This window comes from Glandiceps talaboti, chromosome 17 (genome assembly GCF_964340395.1).
Source record: "Glandiceps talaboti chromosome 17, keGlaTala1.1, whole genome shotgun sequence".
In the NCBI taxonomy this organism is placed as follows: domain Eukaryota; kingdom Metazoa; phylum Hemichordata; class Enteropneusta; family Spengelidae; genus Glandiceps; species Glandiceps talaboti.
In genome coordinates this window covers 13,809,121-13,825,261 of record NC_135565.1, presented here as the reverse complement: position 1 = coordinate 13,825,261, position 16,141 = coordinate 13,809,121, and the positions used below count along the sequence as shown (strand labels likewise).

Sequence of the window (16,141 nt, the reverse complement as noted above, 5' to 3'; positions counted from 1 at the left end):
TTGACGCAATAAACACAGGTCACTCTGAAAAAATAGAGTTTGTTTCATTTGTGACCATGGTAACGTGTAAAAGTGGTCCCTTTGAATGATTGTGTATATATACTAGTTTCATAGGTGGATCCTCAGTCCAGTTGCGATTGTACATACCTGTCTGTAAAACTGCTGTTCATCGCGTTACGTGTATTCTACTCTATTGATTCCACATACAATTTTTTAAAATGTGGATTCTATCTGGTGTCACTTAACTGACACCCCTGCCCCACCCCCTACCCCCGCCCATGACACCACATAGCTGAGTCACATGCACGTTGTGCAGTTTTGAGAAATATTAGTTCGGGCGGTTCAATCATTGTTACGCACGTGGTGTAGCTTTTTCTATCAGTATGTTGTTTACAGTCATTCGCCAAGACTGAAAATCATAGTTATGTAAGCTTAAGTCTTGGCGTAAACAAAAATGAGGGGGAAAACGAACGTATATTTACACATCTGTACTTTTTAGGTATAAAAATGGACTGTATTATACTGTTACATAACGAAGCCATCTCTTTGCAAGACTAGTATAGTGTGCATTGCATTTGTCTGATTTGGAATATACGGAAAATGACTTGGTTCATGAACAATGAGATTTACGATATTGCTCATATTATTGTGATATTTTTCCACAGTTTCTCTAGTATTTTTATTTTTTTTAGTATTAGTCTACCGCCAGTACCGGTACGTTTTTCTGTATACATGGGGCAAATATGGGAATATTGATAGACATAAGCGGAATTTCGCGAGGAACACCGTAGATGGCGCACAAACGTTTAACTTTCATAACTCCCTGCAGTTACGTATACATGAAGTCATATTATACTAATTATGACAAATTTGCTTCACGTCAAAATGTACAGATTCGATGGATTTCATATATTTGTATACATTAAGATGTTCTGTTTTAAAACAACAAAGAATAAACCAAAATGCCGATGAATTAATTTGCTATACGTCAACTTGAAGTTAAACCGTAGAAAGCAATACTTATTAATAAGGAAGTCTTGTGATGAGCATGTATGGACTTATAGCTAGAGTGAAACACCAAGCCTACCTCATTTTAGCTGTAGTAATCGAGGGATTTCCTAAATCAAAGAATCACGCCAAGTCTCGATTTACGGAAATAGTGGGCGCTGTACAACACACTCTACGTACGTATCTGTGCGCGTGTTTGTCTGTATTCTCTCTCTCTCTCTCTCTCTCTCTCTCTCTCTCTCTCTCTCTCTCTCTCTCTCTCTCTCTCTCTCTCTCTCTCTCTCTCTCTCTCTCTCTCTCTCTCTCTCTCTCTCTCTCTCTCTCTCTCTCTCGCCCGCCCGCCCTCCCGCCCGCCCGCCCGCCCGCCCGCCCTCCCTCCAGTTTTTGTTCTATACCCATCACTTTAAAAAAACACAAGGGTTCACTCAAGTTTGATATTGATGGGTATAGAAAAAAACATATCTAGTATACCCAAATGAGTATCTGTTTATTTGCTGGTTTATTTAATTATTTCATTTGTCCCTATACTTGTCGTTCGTTTGCTTGTTCATTTGTCATATATTTTATAGTTGATTGATTGATTGATTGATTGATTGATTGATTGATTGATTGATTGATTGATTGATTGATTGATTGATTGATTGATTGATTGATTGATTGATTGATTGATTGATTGATTGATTGATTGATTGATTGATTGATTGATTGATTGATTGATTGATTGATTGATTGATTGATTGATTGATTGATTGATTGATTGATTTGTTTTGTTTTGTTTTGTTTGTCACACGGTTCCTGGGTCCCCTGTGATCCCATGTCAGTAGCTGCAATAATTGTAGCTTTGTTTTTATTTTACAATCCTTTTTATATTTTATTTTGTGTATATTTCTCGTTTTACTTTTTATTTTCTTACGGGGTTTGCAAAGAAAGGTTCTAGCGGAGGATCGAGAGACGGGGCGAAACCGCTACATTACTGCATGTAGATCCATGTTATTCGACCCAAGCCCAAATTCAGATGTCCTTACAATTGTTTTAAATAATGACAATATAAACACTTTCACTGCTGTCATTGTTGACCAACTTCACGATTCTGTCAAAATCTGTTCAGCGGAACCCTAAAGATCCAAATCCTCACTGGAAGTTATGCCAGTACGTGTATTCGATTACGAAATTCGTTTACGCATGCGTAGATTAAAACATGATAACAACGCAATGCTCTGTACACTGTATAAGTTGCCACCTCAACACCATATATCACGATTTATACACACACCACAACGTGCCTTGGTTCCAACAACCCTTTGTATCCATGGTGATATCTTAAGTTGAGAGAATTTGAAGGTAAGTTTCATTGCATCTATAATGTGAACAGTCGTTGACTTGGGGTAAAGAAGTGGTGAAAAAAATTATCAGACCGTATGTTGATACCAGTGATACGACAACTGAACTCTGCCGGGTCAAAGTCCAAATGAACAGTCGGACGTACAAATGGCGGTAAATGCACTGTGTTTTCATGCGTTTCATCTGGCCTAGATTACGAAACCTCGCTAAAATTAGCATGAAGTTCAAATTGTGTTCACTTGCACGAAACACATGTGGGTTGCTACCTGATGATATCACGAACATTCCATCATAGAAATTACACAAATATAACAAAGGGTCGCACTTCGATCGGGTTCAAAGCTAGCGTTTTCCTCGCCCCCATGTAGTTCTATACCGGTGTGTACAAAGGAAACTCCCCCAAGAAAGTAATGTGTAAACTGTTAATGGCATCCATGTTTAGTAGTATTAATACGCGTATGCCTGGGTCATATCACCTACGCCAAACTTTACGTATCCGTTTATTAACGCGAACTTACAAGGTCATACGTTACCCTCCTACTATAGAATGAATGCTTTCTTTCACATGAAGTCGGTCAGTAGTTTAACGAGACAGTTAAGGGGTCCTAATAAAACACGGATCGTTTGAGAATTAAATTGACGACAGAATTCCGGACGTGCCACAAATTAGTAGTAAACGATTTGTACACTACCGAAGTGTTTGCTGTATGTGTTCAGCTCAGCTGTTTGGGTTAACTATAATACGCTAGTGCTGTTTCTGTTGGACCCCTCGGACAAACCATTGACAGGTAAACATTACTCGCAAAGTAGGTATCCCATGATGTTAAAATTGCCTCAAAAATTACTCTCAGGAATTCTAACTTTTAAAATCTTAAGTTTATGCTTTTCAGTTTCGTTTGTTACATCAAAAGAATACGATATTCGATCTTAGCTTCACTGTGTATGATTTGGCATGATATACAGTATTTTAAATCTAATATATGTCAAATCATTATCTACTCAATGATTTCACAGATAACAACAGTGTAAATTTCACAATTACTACTTGTGTATGCCTGTTATTTCCAAACAGCCGTAGCAACTCCAGTCTTGTACCGTGTAAAATATATGGCAGTTCTGTCAAATGATCCCATTGTTCTGACATGTATGGACTTACTGTGCGACTTACTGATCGATCTCAAAACTTGACTGCATTGTTTGGTCGTTACGAAGTTTTGACGGCTCCTGTCACTTTCTTGCCGGTAAATGTTGACATAAATGACACCTTTAGATTATGAGCCTTGTATTCATTGGTCTCTGCGGGTTTGACATGCAGGCCATAATTGACTAAGCGTTGAAACAGGCGTCCAGTTTTATAAAAGCTAAGTTCATTCACCCCTGTACTATTTAAAGACCTACAATTCAATCCCAGGTTCTCACATTACTACTATCTTATCAGTATAGCCATAAGGACTAGATACGATAACTTTTGTTCAAGACCAACTTTATTTATTTATTACTCAGTGTGCTGAGACTACTGTTTTTCACACTTTCACTTTGATCCTCAAGTAATGTTGGACTTGTAAAGTGAAAACCTTGAATCTATAAAGTCGTGTTTACACTGCAGGAAAGCAAATTACATAATAGGAAGGTTATTTTATCTTCATGCTGTAAAAAAGTTTATATAATGATACTTGGACATGTTTCACATTGCAATACAAAGAGAATCGATCATAACAAACGCATTTGACATCAATGTGTTAAATTTATCATCCACATATAATTAGCAATGGAATGTCCAATCATGGCAAGTATAAACACAAACGTACCATTACCGCATCGTTGGTTTTGTAAGGCAAGAATAGGTGTGTTACTTCTTGGCTTTCTAGGTTTAAACTGCACCAAAACGTCGTCCCTCCAAAACTACACCGAACTCCAACAGGCGGAATTCAATTTTCCAGTTCCAGTTCCATGTGATCAAACGTAGAAATGATTTATACATCCTCGCACACCAGAGCTGTTATTTCTTCCGCGACATGGCGAAATAACGAGGCGTTTTGTACGATGCCGTAAAAGAGGCTATGATGTGGTTTACGACGATATGATTTGTATCAAAAAACCCCGTGTTTATCTTTTCATTCTCATCTCATCTATACTTGTCAGTGACGTATTGAGTAAACATCAATCAGTTCAGATGGAAATGTATACATCCCATAACACCAAAGTGTCGACCCTATTATATGTATATGCACCGCAAGTTCACTTGCGGAATCACAGAAACAAGTGTAATTTACACCTTTCATATACAGTTGGCTAAACACGTCAATATTATCGATTTCATCGACATTTTAGTGTATTCTGATAGAAACATTTTGATACATATCTCGGGTAACAAGTGTCTGTGACCTCGATATACTTGAACTATATAGACTGCGCCATCAACAGCACAGAGAGTAATGCCAATCATTCGGACATCACGTTTAAAACAGGAAGTTTAAGATTATAGTTTCAATTAATCTTTTTATCAAATGGTATTTTGTTGATTGAAAATGGAAATGTAACGTCTGATTTAGACTCCATATATGTTAATCATTAACATCAATATTCAGGATTATTTATTTCCCGTTCCCTTTTTCAAGTTTCTCTTTTGATACCAAACGTGAGAAGTAACCGGCTGCTGTGTAAATTCTCACAAAATTCAAGTAGGCTATATCCATGCTTAATAGTACAAACCATCAAAATGACGGAAATATATTAAACGACTTGGCATTTTAACATGTAAAATCTTCGTTTGCGGCAAGCCCTACAAATACAACGGCAAATATCAAGTATATGCACTTGATAATGACGTAATCATAACGTTGACACCTGTGGATTAGATTAGGGATTGCTATGGCAACCAACATTCCTAACATTGTAACAGTTGTTAGATGTGAATGAGGAAGGACTGCGTTTACATGTTACTCTGCTCTAAAAATAGCATATTACATAGTGTTCCGTGAGGACGGTGGACTTACAACCTACTCAAATGACGTCATAGAAATAGTCTGATGTTAATAACCTAGCCGAAAAAACTCGCACAGGTAGGACTGTTAATGTGCTGATAATTTTGTATCAATTTTTCCCGAAAATATTTGAAATATACTGCCAACTTATTTTTACGTGAAAATGAACGCACCGTATATTTTAATCAACTGTGTATATCCGTCTATATGATTTTTACGATTAAAAAAACAGCGGCCATGACCCGCCAACATATTTGCCAACTTGTAAATTATTAGCTAAACCGCCAACTAGCATTTTGTGAGCACGCTACGAGTGGTTTAGACGGTTAGATTTCAAAATCATGCCGACAGAAACGTACAGGTAAGCGTTCTTGACGTTTAATATTCGTATCATGGCCCCCTTCTTCACATGACTCCCCTAGATCGCTCTCTTCTTCTGGTTGAAGAAAATTCAAAGCTGACGAACAGCCCTGTCCTGTCCTGATTTTGCTTCTTAGCGTCAGCACACTACGAGACATGTCGGATTGTACTGTTTACTTTTCAGACAGATATTAATTCTCAGTTTTCGTCCCAAAACCGTCCAAAATACAAATATTTTTTGTAGAATATGACACAAGAACGTTTATCGAACAACAAGAACTGACCTTAAAAGTTCTTGTGTTGTCTTGTTGACGACATCTATGTCAAAATTACAAACATTCGAATTTCCTTTAAACAATGGACGCTGTTGGCTGCTTTGGTATTGATTGTTTTATAGGTCCAGTCAGTACCATAAAATTAATAACGTGCATTTGAACACGTACAGACCGATACACTAAAAATGAGAGTCTCCACTAGACATTCACTACAATATAGCATATAATTAATATATTGTCATGGCAAAGGCTTGTAATATATACAAAGATTGTTATGGTCTAATTTTGTGTTGATAACTCGATCAGGTTTGGTGGCCTCTCAGAGCTTGATACCAATCTTTGAATTTATCCACGTTTAGGACGACTTTCAGCTAATTCTATCTCAGCTAATACCTCCAATGTCCGTTTAATATTACAGTAACAGGTTAGGCCCAATCTTGTGTCCGTTCGAAACTCGACAAAAGAGAACGATATAGTATTGCAGACCAGTCGGCGATTAGATAGAATAATCTATTGGCCCCTTACCAGGCGAATGAAATTATTTGTCTTTTAATATTCGAGATATTCGTATTTTAATATCTTGTTTTATATCTGGTTACTTTGCTTTTCGACCACAGTTGAAATAAGTCTTCCGACTATACTGTGTTATCCAATCACACTATTTTGGTGTTGAAGGGGATATTATTATTTACTAACTGTGCTGAATATAGTAAACAAAAAACAACGTATCACGGAGTCTGGTAGCTCTGGAAATATACGTGAAGACGTGTCGAACCCCGTAGCCTATATTTCCAGAGCTAGGAGTCTGGCCATGCTGTACGTGTATGAAGACATATCACCAATCATTGTTCTAATGTTCTCTAGATCTTAAAAATATTCCAATAGACGGCATAGTACTTGGGTATACCCGTGCTCCAAATCTTACATACAGTGAAGCCATATTTAAAAGTGGTGCCACTGAGTGTCAGCCGTAATGGTGTCTAACATAACGTAACCCTAATCTCTCTATCCCCATAACACCCACTGCATATCGATGACGTAAAATTCTTGTGATATGAGTAAGTTTTGATAAGACGTTTGTTTTATAATCGTTGTCGATAAGTTTATTGTGCGTAGGATGGTTTCAGGTACTCATGTTCTTGACAAAGCAGTAGTTAGTTACAACGACTGAATATAGAAATGTCTCCATGATTAACTGTTTTGTGACTTATGAAATGCCAAGCACGTTCCATAGTCAGAAGTGGTTTTAAAGCATTGCACTCGACATAAAGCACAATATGCGTAGACAATGACGCGGTACTTTTCTCTACCCAGTTCATTCCAAATCATGAATGTCATATTGTAGATACGACATAATTTGTATTCATACTGGGATATGTGGTAACGGTGTGGGTTAAATAGGGTCATGACCCCAATCAGGTGATCACAATCATGGGTGGCAACATCTATGTATATGTGGCGTACTGAAAACAAAATTCTCTCTCTCTCTCTCTCTCTCTCTCTCTCTCTCTCTCTCTCTCTCTCTCTCTCTCTCTCTCTCTCTCTCTCTCTCTCTCTCTCTAACGCTTTGAATGTACATTTTTCTGAATTATATAAGATACGGCCTGAAATTGACTTATGCAAAACAAAAAAGACTATGGTTTAGCAAGAGTCTTGTTATTGGTCCTATACTCTTATATCTACAAGGAATATGTCTTGTAAACTTCAGCTAAATCAAACTTACAACCCTCTACTCAACAAACAAGATTGTTTGTTCACAACAACGTGAGAGGATGACGTGTTCAGTGAACGACCTATGACCCAGGGTAGTGCCTGGCATGTATAGTTTACAATGTAGTTGGTATAATTATGTTGTTATAGCGCGCACACATTTCATGGCTACTAATATCTAAACCAAACACCGATCGTAAGGCTTCTTGTATTAACTACTTGCATCAATGCGCCAGGAAGTTTAATGGCATTTGAAGAATTCATAGAGACACAAATAAAAAAGTACACTCTAGTTCCATTACTTAAAATTACAATCTAAAACATTTCCTAGGGTATGTAGTAGTAGTAGTAGTAGTAGTAGTAGTAAGGTTACCTTACTGGAATCTAATTTTTGAAGTGACTATATAGCTTTTGTCCGAATCACTCAAACGTCATCAGAGTAATGATGTCATGCTAGTGACCTGCTAGTGGAATCACCTGACAGTTGACTGAAATGATTTCTGTTATAATCTTTCCTAGGGTATTCCCAGTATTATTTGTTCACATCATCTCAATTCTGAGCAACGACAGGCATATATCAGAATTATGATGTCCTAATCAGACTTACTTAAACAATATTATGACTACTTTCAATGATAGAGATCACTTGAAAGCTGGTTCAATATTATCTAATGATATGTATCTATGGATATGAATACAGATATTATTTTATTTGTTTTGTTTTTAATTAAACTTAATTCATTAGTTTTTAATTAAACTTCACTTATTGTTTTAATATCAGTTGGTTTGATTTAATTTTCCTTTGTTTTATTAGATGTTTTAATATCATTTTGTTTTTTTTTGTTTTTTTTTGTTTTTATTTCATTATTCGTTCCCTATATTTTTATGCTTACATAATGTTTTTTTTTGGTTTTTTTCCTGCAGGCCGGAGTCAACAATGAACTTTAACCAGGCTGTAGAGCTGCGGCTTTACGAGGCCATCAAAAATGGTGACCAGTTCACAGCCCTGGAGTTAGCTAAAATAGCCGATTTATACATCACCAGAGAAGGATTCACCTTACTGCAACATGCCGCCTACTACAACAGACCACAATTCATTGCAGCTTTGTACGTGTATGCTGATATCGGTCGGTTGAAGGATGAACGCGTCAACGACACTGCCAATGATTTCTACGGACTCACAGCAATTGAGATTGCTGATAAGATGAACCATCAAGATGTTGTCAGTGTAATCAAAGAGGTCACTGAATCAGAACGGTACCTGACACCCCTGCATCGAGCAGCACGAGCAGGTGATGTGAAAGCTTGTGCCAAGTTGGTCAAATCCGGATATGACGTCAATGGTGTTAGTAAATATGGTAATACTCCACTCCACATGGCTTGCAGTGCTGGAAAATTAGACTGTTTGAAAAAACTGAGTAAACTTGGTGGGAATATTAACGCTAGAACAACAAGGGGAGAGACATTACTTCATCGAGCTTCCAGTTGGGGCCATCATCATATTGCTGTTTATCTGATCAACAAGGAGGGATTTCAAGATGTGAACGTCTTGAATGAAGACTTAGAAACATCCCTTCACAGAGCAGCATACTATGGCAGTGCAAATATTGCAGAACTATTGTTACATAAAGGAGCATGGGTCGATGCTAGAAACAAGCATAAAATTACTCCACTGCATAGGGCGTCCTACAACGGTCATCTGAAAATAGTGCAGCTTCTCTTACAACGTGGTGCGCAGATAAATAGGGTCAACCAGAATGGAAACACTCCTATTCACTTAGCAGCAGAGAAAGGACATTTAGGAGTAGCTGAGTTTCTATTACGGAGAGGTTGTGATGTCAATATTATTGGGGAGTTCGGTAACACACCAGTACACTTTGCAGCAGGCAACGGTCATGCATCAGTCACCGACATGCTGTTACAAAATGGTGCCGTTCCGAATGTCCGAAACAAGGATGAATCAACGCCACTTCACCTAGCATCAATTCATGGCCACACTGGTGCAGTTCGAGTACTAATCAAACGAGGGGCAGTAGTTGATTCAGCAGGTGAACACCGTGCAACACCATTGCTGATGGCTTGCTCAACTGGTAAACTCGATACTGTTGAGGTTCTTCTCCGTGGTGGTGCACTAGTCAATGCAACCACTGACAAACGGAACACACCGCTGCATTATGCATCTGGTAAGGGGCACACACTGGTTGCAGAAATACTTATCACAGAAGGTGCCATGATTGATGCCACTGACAGTTATGATGCAACACCATTACACCATGCATCAGATCAAGGCCATTCTGCAGTCGCTCAGCTACTCTTAGAGGAGGGTGCTGGTGTGAATGCAATGAATCAGTATAACCGTACACCACTTCACTATGCTTCAGAGAAAGGCCACTCTCTAGTAGTTGAAGTCTTGCTTAAGAATGAAGCCATGGTGAATGCCAGCAACAGTTACTACGCCACAGCTTTGCATCTTGCTGCAGACAAGGGGCACCTGGATGTTGCCAGAATGCTACTACGTGCTGGTGGTGATGTAGAAGCCAAAGATAAAGAAGACTGGGCACCTTTACACTTTGCTGCAGAGAGAGGAAACTTGCACATTGTGAAGTTATTGGTAGACAGGGGAGCTGCTGTTGACGCAGAGAATAAATTCAAAGATACACCATTACTGATGTCTGCTGCCAATGGTCATCTCCAAACATGTGATTACTTAGTCCGTAATGGTGCATGTGTGAATGCAATTGGAGAGGAAGATGACCAAGGGTGTAAGATTACACCTATCCATGCGGCTGTTTCTGGTGGTCACATACCGGTTGTAGAGTTACTAATCAAAAATGGTGCAGAAGTGAACCCATCTGAAGAAGGAATAATCACACCACTGCACTTGGCTTCATCAAATGGCAACACGCTGATGGTAGAATGTCTGATTCAAAATGGTGCTGATGTCAACAGAACCTCTGAGGTTGATAATTGGCATCATCGACCAATCCATGTTGCTGCAGAAGAAGGCCATCTAGCTGTTGTAGAATTGCTCATCCACAAGGGTGCCTTAATCAATGCATCTGATACAGACAGGCCACTTCACCGTGCTGCTGCCAACGGTAGGCTTCCAGTGGTGGAGCTGCTACTGATGAAAGGTGCTGTGATAGATGCAGAGAATCGCTACAAATCCACTGCACTTCATGTCTCTTCTGATAACGGACATGCAGATGTTGTGCAATATCTTCTTGAAAGAGGAGCAACTTTCGCTCGCGTGAATGTATATGGACGTATTCCACTCCATTATGCAGCTGAAAAGGGACACGTCAGTGTATCACACATCTTGATAAAAGTCGGGTCAAAGGTCAACCAACCTGACAATAATCATGAAACCCCTCTTGATTTAGCACTGAGAAATAACCACTCCGATATGGTAGACTACTTGCAACAAAGAAGCGGTAAAAACTGTGTGGTCCAGTAGGAGGTTTAACTGACCCATCACTGGTCATCACCAACCATTGTAAATAAATGAATCTATGGAGGCATATATCATTACTCAGCGTTGCCATAGTGATTCATCTTTACCTCGAACTTAAACTGTACATTCGTTGTGATCACCTTCAAACCAGCCTTTTTAAAGACGACCGAAAAAATTTGATATTTGGGTCATTCTGAGCCACAGCTCGTCCCAAGATGTTTTAATCTACGTCCAACGAAAAGTGACTCTAATTCACGTCCAACGAAAAGTGACTATCATAAACACATGTAAGAATATTAGATATCTTGTTGCCAACACTTGTCTATCTCTACTACACTATTGGCATCATTTGTCTAACAGACACCGTGTCAGTATTATAGCAATACAACGACCCTAAAGATGATAATTTCCTGCAATTCTAAACAATCAGTATTTATTATGAACAAAAATGTCTTATAATTAGCATAAAGTCTTATATTGTTTGACATTCACATATCGTATAAACGGTATTGTGTCTGTACCTGAAAATATGAAAACCTGAAAACCACAAACCCTTGTAATCGTACTTTCGTCATAATTACACAGCCAGTACTTGATTCTAGGCTATTGTAATTTGCGATGTAAATTCTCGGTACCTGCATTAGCATATTACTTCACGTGAAATGATCAAAAAAGAACATACCAGAAAATCGACATCGACTTATTCTCACATGCACCTAATGTATGTTTAGTGCATGGAGAGGAAGTCGTGGTATCGACCGAGAAATTAAATATTCCTTATCTTCATGAACCGTCGACGGAGTAAAATGCTATTTCAGGAAACGAGAATTGACAGTGAATATATTGCGTGACAATGACGTATCTGTCTACGCTGACCTCCAAGTGTACTTTCTATGACTAGTTCGGTTAATTTCATCTTTTGAAAATGTAGCACTCAATTTTTAAATTTAGAAACATTTTCTTCTTTTGTTGCACCTTTTGTAATTTAGTTGAAATTTTAGTACTTACCATGGTTGTAGCTGTATTGTAACATTGTCTGAAAGGCAATCTACGGATCTGTGAATGTGAGAAAATCATTTATAAAAAAATACTCCCACCGTTCAGTTACTTCGACAGTGTATTAAATAGATACAATTTAGGATAGATCATATAATGAAAACGTCAACTTTTTATAATGATGTGTGTTTAGTATTTCCTGCATTTAATACGAACAGTTAATGCGATTGTACCAAAGCCATCGGCTTTAGTTTGTGCCTAAAGTGACGTATATATCAACAGCATTTTGCCCATATTGTGGCCCGCTCTGGCTAGATCTAGACTAACAGTACATACGGGATATTACTAGATTTCATAGATAATACTGTTGCACAGAGGAAGTTCAACAGTCGTGTTACTAAAGTTCAGACAACTTGTTATATTACCAACGTTGAGGGCAGTATAACAATCTAACCGAATTACGGCATGTGCTAACATAACATGTGTCATGATGTGAACGAAAATTGTAATAGTAGTACGATCTGTATCACAGTGACTTGTAGATTAAACTTCTAAAAAGTAAGATGATTTGTCCACAGTGACTTGTAAACGAAAACGTGACAACGATTTGCATGCTGGGGACATTGTCTACATTGGTATCTTTTTCTCAACAAATTTAATAGTGATATCATAGAGTGGATCATGACTGGATTGCAATATTGAAATATAGTACTAGTCTTTGACCTCAGTTGTTTTTTAGCAAAGATAGTATTGCTGAATAGTTCATGATGTCCTTTGAAATAATTGGGTTGTGGTCACCTCACGCGATCGTTAGCATCGGATCTGTATCACATTATTATTCGTAACACCTTGTTTTGTACCTTGTAACATACCTACTTACTTCTTTGCGGCAACGTAAACGTACGACTCGTCGCAAAGCATTGCCGTTGATAACTTACATCTATACAACAACGTAACCTTACGACCCCATAGCGAAGCACTATTCTTTCTCAAATGAGGAAGAACACTAGAGTTTGCTATATGAAGTAACGCTTGTACGTATCGGTGATATACACAGCTGCAGTTGGACGGGGAGTTGTGGAAGTCAACATTTTACGGCAGCGCTGTGTAGGAGTATCTTCTTCAATCTTGAGTTATGAACTCGTTTTTTGTTGAAGTTTTATTTAGATTTTTTGTGAATTGTTTTCTTTCTATTTTTTTTTTTTTTTTTTTTGGGGGGGGGGGTAATATTTGGCGCTCAAAATACATGTACTAGTATTTTTACTGTTCGGCTTAAATGATCATGATTCATTTATATCTGTTTCTTCTGATGTAGTCTGCAGTTAGTTCTACATACATAGTGCACAGTACTTTTCATTAGACCGTGTTTTCAAGATTTCGCAATTTGAATTTTTACTTGACGTAATTATCTTTAATGATAAAAAAGATCACTTGTACATCTGAAACATTTTATAAGTACATAACTGTACTCTGTAATTTATGAATATTTTAATTATTATAAGTGCCAAATAAAAGATGACGATTCTTTGTGACACAAAACGTGCCTTCAAAGTTATATATTTTTGTGTTGTGTTCCTAGTCACGTGATGTCGTGTTAGCGAGTATCATTTGATAACTCATTGATGCTAAAATTGTACTCTTCACAATTTTTTTTTTTTTTTTTTTTTTTTGGGGGGGGGGGTTTCATGAGTCTGTTGTTGTTGTTGTTGTTGTTGTTGTTGTTGTTGTTGTTGTCGTTGCACCGAACAGTGCACGGGCGAAAAAACGTATGCCTAGATATGGTTTATGTATAACACATAAAAGAACGACTGAAAACAAAGAGACGCGCTGTCCCAATCCACCCACCTATAGTAAACGGGGGAAATTGGTACGATGTGTGTCATTTATGAAGGTTTTATTCCTATGCAATTACACTGACACTGACAGGCTACAGTGGCCTGTACGTTCCCAAGGGAGTTGATCGCAGAATGTAAGCTATATAGAGGCGTTGCACCGTTATTGGCCTATTTCAAGGATTATACAGTGCTATGATTATGATATTCAGTGTGGAAAGCACTTTCCAATGATCGGTACTGGTCATCACCTCAAGCGGTAGTAATGAGAAATGCTTTCGTTTATATTGTTTTACTTGCAACGACTGATGGCGCAAATCTGTAGCTTGGCTATTGCTGCACGCCAGGGAATATGGAGTAATGTGGAATACGTCTGTTAAGTTGACTGAACGACTGTTTAGAAGTACACATAAACGGAGGAATGTGCGATTTCTACTCAGGGGAGTATATACCTGACGCGTGAATAGTGACTCGTTAATATTTTCGTTATTAATGAATGATTGTTATTTTCGAACGTGAATAACGAATGCTTATAAATTAAACGCGTGAATCTTGAATTACATAATTTTGTGTGAATGAAAATTGTGATTTTAACCTAGACTGTACGCCGGTCGTGACTTCAGACCCAGTTCTCTTTGAGTGACCTTTGTGGTCTGATGTTTATTTCCTCTGATTTCAACGTTAACCTTTAAACATAGAGTGTAACTATTGTGCGGGTTGCGGGTCGCTATGAGAGAGAGAGAGAGAGAGAGAGAGAGAGAGAGAGAGAGAGAGAGAGAGAGAGAGAGAGAGAGAGAGAGAGAGAGAGAGAGAGAGAGAGAGAGAGAGAGAGAGAGAGAGAGAGAGAGAGAGAGAGAGAGTCAGAAAGATAACTGAAATTAATTGTTCTAAATAGTTTTATCCATAAATCGTCCTTACCTCCACATTGTTCAAAATAATCCAGTCAGCAGTCACCACTAAAGACGCAACAATGAAGACAGCTTCATTGTCCACCACAATATCCTTTCCCTATTGATAGAATAATCCGTGAATGTTAAATAAGATCGGCAAAATCAAAATCTTAAATGAGTGAAAATAACACTTAGTAAAAGTATGCTTTAACTAGAGATGAGAAATGAAATTAATTAAGGACTCAGTGTAGTTCGGTTTTTTATTTCAGTGAAAATTTAGGCAAACCCATACGAAATTTGAATGTAATGTAAGTATATTGAAATATTGATGTCGCCCCTTATATATATAGTACTGGGAATATTTGTTCATGTGTCTCCTGTCTATTCCAAAACACGCAGTACTACACCACTATGTACAATATCTCATCCATACTCTCTATGATTGGTATGTTTTAGAGGTTCCTTACTTTATAAAAAAAATAACTTTTATAATGTCTTTCAATACAATATGTAGAGAAATTCCTAAAATATCTATCTCCTATAATAAATCACTGTGAATGAAATTGAGTATTCAGGACCTCGTCAGTAGCAATTCTATTTTGCAATTGTTTTTACAAAGCCCTGTACACAGGTGAGATTTGTCTGACTCTCGGGAGATGCTGTCTGACAGTACAAATCAGAGAGAGTTATGGGTAAAATATTGCACAACACCATCCAAACGAAGTTAGAATTTATTTCCTTAAAAAGTGTTTACCATTACCGCATGTCTTCTACCATAATTTCAAAGCGTTTCTCCGTACGGGAGCCATCAGATACAAAACGCTTCCACACAGTTGGTTGAGTCGATAAGAAATCGCCTGGTGCTGTGAAACCAGAATGTATCCATATAACACTATTCTCTTTGGTTGGACTGTTTACATGACCAGCGAAGACCAAGTCGCGCTCAGGCTCGGTGTTGAAATCTTTAAATCTGGCGCACGTGTCGACATGTGCATACAATAGCCACTTAATTTCGAAGTGGGCATCATTTGGATAGTGGTTACAACAGGCTGGTGACGTCACGCCGCGGTTAGGAGGCTTCTTTGAGGTATGTATATAATTTCATTGCGATTACCTATGAGCTGAGACAGACAGACAGACAGACAGACAGACAAATGCAGACGGACAAAAACAGACAGAGACAGACAGACAGACAGACAGACAGACAGACAGACAGACAGACAGACAGACTGGCAGGTGGGGGTACACATATATATACAATGTGTGTATATGAGAGAGCAACAGACAGACT

The 16,141-nt window shown here is 38.1% G+C and overlaps 1 protein-coding gene across 1 annotated transcript in view; it reads right to left on the bottom strand.

Annotated features, from left to right (window-relative positions):
- The window catches only part of LOC144448565 (DNA damage-regulated autophagy modulator protein 2-like), a 46,769-nt gene extending 34,590 nt beyond the window's left edge, over positions 1 to 12,179 (bottom strand). The window contains exon 1 of the mRNA XM_078138842.1: positions 12,141 to 12,179. The gene's annotated coding sequence lies outside the window, so the exon portion shown is untranslated. The remainder of the gene's footprint in view (positions 1 to 12,140) is intronic.
- Between the last annotated feature and the right edge of the window lie 3,962 nt (positions 12,180 to 16,141).